This window comes from Pseudochaenichthys georgianus, chromosome 14 (assembly GCF_902827115.2).
Source record: "Pseudochaenichthys georgianus chromosome 14, fPseGeo1.2, whole genome shotgun sequence".
NCBI lineage: Eukaryota > Metazoa > Chordata > Actinopteri > Perciformes > Channichthyidae > Pseudochaenichthys > Pseudochaenichthys georgianus.
The window spans coordinates 5,694,878-5,700,860 of NC_047516.1; the positions used below are offsets into that span (position 1 = coordinate 5,694,878).

Sequence of the window (5,983 nt, forward strand, 5' to 3'; positions counted from 1 at the left end):
AACATGACAAATGTGTGAGGGTGATGACGTCAGAGCATCGTCCTCTGTGCCGGGCTTAGCCCCGGACAGCCCCAGCCCAATGTAACCCCTGGGTCTTTGTGAGGGAGCTCCTATATGGCATTACCCCGCTGAAGCTCACCGAAGTTTAATATATTTCATAGTTCAAAGTTTTGTCAATTGTTTTGTTTATTGGTCAAATACTGGTTTCTACTGGTTTCTGAGGAGTTGTACTGGAATGAAAGAGCACAGAAGCAGCAAAGCAGCATGCTGCATTAAACCTGACCTTCACAGAGAGGTTGAAGTGCATGTGGAGAGGAGGCTTCAGTAGTCTGTCTGCACTCTGTTTAGTTGTGCTATCTGACAATCAATAGTCAATGTGAGGTAAAGTGTGTCGCCAATGTAACCGGTTAGAACTCGAAGTTGCGATAAGGTCTTAAAAGGTCTTAAAAGGTATTCAATTTGACTTCAGGATTCCTGCATATACCCTGAGGATGTTCGGTCCACCATCCACTTATAAAAAATAGCACTTTACCCCTGCTTAAACCTATATGCCGTGAGCTGATTATCGAGCCTTCATTGTAACAGTCGCGGGTGCATTGTGTATTTGCGTGGGGAATGTTGCAGTAGAAAGTTCCACTGTAGCGCCCGGTACCTTAATGGGAAACCCTACATGTTTGAGCACCCTCTATGAAACGTCAAGCTGCCCCACAGCAGCCCCAAAATAAATCTCTGGCGCCGCCACTGAGCCTGCAACCCTGTTTTGAAGAAATGTGCTGTGCAAAACAGGCTCATTGCAGCCACTAATGCTGTGATAAGACACACTTTTTGGCCAAATATCAGCATTTTCTTTCTTTTAATTTTTTTTGCAAAGTATTATAACTTATTGTTCTAGCAAAGGGATTGCACAATTGTATTTGTTTAACTACACAGGAATGCTCACATTCATATTGATGTATTTTAATAAATGTTAACTTGGCCCATTACGTGACTATTTGTGTTGGGGGGGCCCCGACTACTTTTTTTTCTCCAAAAGGGGGGCCTGACAGAAAAAGTTTGAGAACCACTGAATTAGCTGGTGGATCCCACATCTCCAGTATTGAAAGGTTTTAAGGATGTTAAACTTTACTAATTCAAACATGTTCTGTGTTTGCCCACAGGCTGAGAAAAGGTCATAATGATGCAGTACAGCAGACAATGGCCACAGATTCTCTGAAGGATGAAAGAAGTACCTGGATTTTAACTTACAAAGGCTGGGAGTCACATCCGACTCTGGTCACCCTGCTCAGGATCATCCAGTTCTCATTCATTATAACATGGGAAGACATGCCGCCAGATGACAGCACAACCTTCCTAGCCACCTTGCGAGTGTGATCAGACCTCAGTGCCCCTATAGCAGCAGCGTAATGAGCTCCTCCTGCTGCTAATGCTTACAGATCAGGCACTGGACCGTGTAGTGTGAAGAATGAGACACTCCGCCCTCCGTCAGCTGCTTGGACATGTCCTCTGGTGATCTGCTGCTGCGCCTCATCTCATCCAGGACAGATTTGCAGACCGCCTTTTTGTGCGTCAGGAAGGCCGGCACGATGTTGCTGAAGCGCTGAGGTAGCTTCCCCAGTCATTGGGGCTTGTCAGCATGCCAGTACTTTTTACAGACCTTGCAGGTGAGTCGTGAAGCTAAAATATAGCACTGGCCGCTTGTCCGAAGGATGACTCTTGGCCTTCCAGCGCCAGAAAAAGCTATCTGAGGGTTGGGACAACCATAAAGGCAGGGCAAGACAAAGTTGTTTCTCATTCTCTCCATGATCGCATGCTCTGGCTTCCAAAACGAAATATGGATGAAGCTGATAATACTTTGGTGAAGGCAGGTCAGAGATTGAGTCTATGAGCTCAGGCTGAGGTGGATAACGCAACAGGGACAGCATGTTTATTAGATGTCTCACTGGACGTGAACTTGGCCACAGACCCTATGACTCAAACTCAGTCTTCATCCATATTTTCTGCTGGTGGGAGCAGTTCCAGTGGGCAACATCCTGACCAGAGCCGTATAATAGAAGAGTTACGACATCTCCGTTCACTCCAATGGACCACTTTTTTACAGCAATGGCGGATCGTGGAGCCTCTCAATCGTTCCCCGGAAGTTAGCGCCAAGGCTGGCAGAGCTGTGGAGTTGCAGCATAATAGACCGTTCGTGACGGACTTTTAAAGGTAAGAAGAAGTTTAAAGATTTATATTGTGGGTATTATCAGTACATCTGATTCAAATTATCATGTGTATTAAAGGATGTCAGTGGATTATCCCTAAATTAGTAGATTTAGGGAACGTTTACAGATAACAGATTAAGCTAGTATACCGATCAAGTTAGCAACACACGTTGAACAGCCTTTTAATTGTAAATTCCGTTCTCTTAATGTTATTTCGTCCAACATGTTGAATTAGAGAAGAGGGGCTTCTAAACGGGATTGTATGCGGGGGTGGAGGGAGTTAAATATTAGATAAATATAACTTTGGTGCGTGTAAGAGTGAGTGTTTTTAGCAGAGCCATATTGTGTCCTTGTGATTCTGTTGATTATTACCCGTCTGTATAATGTTGCAGCTCAGCTGATTCTGGATTGATGGCAAAGGGAGAGGGACTTAAGTGAGAGTGAAAACACAAGGTAAGTTTAATACTACTGTTTTATATAAGTAAGCATACTAAACATGTATTCTATCACTGTATTATGTAAGTAATCTTGTTAGTAACCTACTGTATGGCAGGTGGAGGGGCAGTGATGTTACAGGTGGAGGAGCAAAACTGCAAGACTGCAAACTCACAAGACAGAGAAATCAAAGTGTGTTCTCCAGAGAAGAGGTTGATTTCACTTCAATTTTTTCATATTTTCTAAAGATGTGGAAATGGCACCAAAAAAAACTTGAGAGCTGTAACCAAGACAACTGTAACAACATGAGTAGAGAGCCACCAAGGTTTTTCAAGTCCCTCTCTTACTCCATTTTGCCAACCCAAACTTCCAGGTACATGACGGGACACCTTGCTTGTTTTTGTTGTTTGCGCTCCTCTGGCTGGGTGCTGGCAGGTGGAGGGCAGTGATCCCTTCCCTTCTTCCTTCAATCTTTGAGACTAATGTAAGTAGAAGACATGGCACTGTAAATGTTCGAACATTTAAAATATTATACCACTTAAAAATAAGAAATATTACTTTTGTTACTAAGAGTTCATACTTATTATACCTGTGTCACCTTTCACACTATCGCTGTGATCATGAGCTATGGGCTTTGTAGATACAGGTCCCGGGGTGAATCGTGGTGCAGGGGCCCTTCTCTTTTTGACCACAGGGCGATGCACGGAGATGGTGGGTATAGCCTCTGCTCTCAGCCTAGTCTTGCCCTTTTTTATCTTGACAAACGAGTGACTTGAGGTTACTTCACACACAGAACAACTCAGTTTTGTCTGCCCACATACATATTCCATAGTGGTTGAATACACAGTATTAGGAAACACTTTATACTTAGTGGACATGTTATACTCATTACATACTGTGTATAAAATATGACCAAGAATGTGAGACAACTTTATAGAAATTCATATCACATCTGTTACTGATGCCATTTGTCATACTTTGTTAAACTCACAAATAATAAAGTTCCATAACTTCAGTTGGGAACAAAGACCATACCTTATCTCCCCAAGGCAATTTCCCATCCAATAGGTGTGCTGTGTGTGTATAACCCTTTCTCCCGTCTGTTACTCCCTCTTTCAGCACAAGAACCAGAGGGGGATTCAGTGGAGCCTGAATACCTGCACTGAGACCCTCACCCCGCACCCTGAGACCCTCACCCTGCACCCTGAGTCTCAACTCTCAGTGTTTTTCAAGCCTTTCCCTGTTTTTTTGTATTAAACAAAACATTAAGCTTTCCCAATGGTGTGGTTTTCGTTTTGTGAAAAAGTGCAAATGCAGTATTTGTATATAATTACCTCAGATATTTTTAGCTGTTGGTCGTGAAATTGCTCCTACTGACTTGAGCCAGCAATTTTTTCCTCCGCTCTGTGTCAGTGGGGAAGCCGTATATTCGTACTCCTTTCTCGGAGCGATTGGAGCATCCCCAGGCAGCACAGCAAACCATGGTGGCGACTAGGAGGCAGCACATCAAACCAGGACAACACGGAGGAAAGGGCACCGACAAACTGCATGATATGCTATTCAATGTTTATTGAATTCCATGTATTTGCAATGGATGTTCCTAAAACAACACATTTAACATCATCATCATCATCATGCTGCTGCTGCTGCTGCTGCTAGTCCTTTGATAGTCACCTGTCGGTCTCCTGTCCTTTCTGAAAGCCATAAAGATGACATTAGTCATTTAGATAACTTGTGTCCTCAATTACCATGGGATTACTGAAACTACCATGAATTTAAGAAAATGGTAGAAATTAATCTAATCTGAATTTTAAAGCATTACTTTAGATCCCCTCCCTCTAAATATATCAATAAACATTAGAAAGTGATCCTCCTGACTACCATACAAGTTTAAGAAGATAATATTGGTTTGAAAGAATTCAAAGCTATAAATAAACAGCAACAGGCTCTTTAACCAAGGCACTGTTAGTAACATGTAAACTAGTTGTTCACACTAATCCTAATATTATCACTTAATATTAGCAAATTCGATTTTATTTTCTAAAACGTATTGATGTAAATACATACACATATCGATTTGTTGTATACATATTACAAATCAAACCTTTATTCACTAATAATTACCAAAAATCGTAGTTCTATCTCCTGTCAATGCATTCACATTGCCCGCCATGAACTTCCGGGGAACGATCCTCGTCTACATGAACCACGTGACGATAACCGTTTTTGGACTTCCGTTGTCGTAACGGCTCTGATTCCACAATGGTAGTAGGCCTATGTGTAGTTTTTTGTCTTCCTATGGTCCTAGGTTGCGTTCGGATAGTTTCAAAATCAGCTCCTAAATTCTAACCCTAGCTCCTATTCCTTGACCTCTGAGTGAAACGGCACGGGGGTAAGGGATAGTGGATAGGAGAATTCAAAAGGATTTAGGAGAAGAGACTGCGGTGCTTTAGAGAATCCGACTGCACTTTCGCTATCCGACGTGTTTATGATGCGCCAGCGAACGTCATGAATGTGCGTCTGCTGCTGTGGGGAAGCTATGGAAACTACAGTTTTCTATACAGCGGACTACAACATGCATGTTTAATAAGAACGAGGGACTACTGTAAACTCATCTAGAGACTGCACAGTGCTCTGATGCTGTTGTGTTATGCTTTATGAACGTGGACAACAGAGAAACATATTCTTCATGACCAAAGTTGGAATTGAAATAAAAAAAGAAAGTGAAACTTATGCTCGTCACCCTCTCCCTCCGGTCACATTAATACAACAAATGATCCCAGTATGATTGTATGAACTATGAAAATATCTTAAAATCAATACAAATGTATTTATTATAAACGTTAGTCTTTAACACCTATCACTGACATCACCATTCAAACATCTTTTAAAAATTGAACAAACCCCACACAGCTCAGTGAAATGTTGACTTTAGTTGATCATTTCAGACTGTTGTGTGACGTCAAATGCTGCGGCTGCAAGGCATTGTGGGGCAGCATTTTCTCATCTCCTTTCGGTTAGGGAGGTCCAGTGGTTCCTAAGCTAAAGGAGGTTATAAAGGAAGTTTGAAACCTCCTTTCCTATCATTCTAGAGAATTCGAACGGCACTTATCATGGCTGCCACTGAGGGACTTCCGGGTCATTTCACTCCGTTAGGAAGGTTCCTAAGCTAAATGGACTATTCGACTGCAGCCCTAGAGTAAAAGCATACGTTAAGATATGCAATGTATAGAGTCCCTGAATGCATCAGACAGATGCACATTTGACCGACTGTCCCCGAAGGCACCGTGGAAGACGCGCCTTACGTAGCAGTCACGTGTTTGCGTCAACAGAAACAAACATGGCGC

The 5,983-nt window shown here is 42.5% G+C and overlaps 1 long non-coding RNA gene across 3 annotated transcripts; it reads left to right on the plus strand.

Moving 5' to 3' along the window:
* Window positions 1–2,318: 2,318 nt before the first annotated feature.
* Window positions 2,319–3,863, plus strand: LOC139435078 (uncharacterized). Of its 3 annotated transcripts, XR_011644351.1 has the most exons (4): window positions 2,319–2,654; window positions 2,737–3,120; window positions 3,277–3,347; window positions 3,756–3,863. It is a non-coding gene; the product is annotated as an uncharacterized lncRNA (long non-coding RNA). The 3 variants fall into 3 exon arrangements; XR_011644350.1 differs by having other exon boundaries at window positions 2,737–3,347; XR_011644352.1 differs by having other exon boundaries at window positions 2,755–3,347.
* Window positions 3,864–5,983: the final 2,120 nt, after the last annotated feature.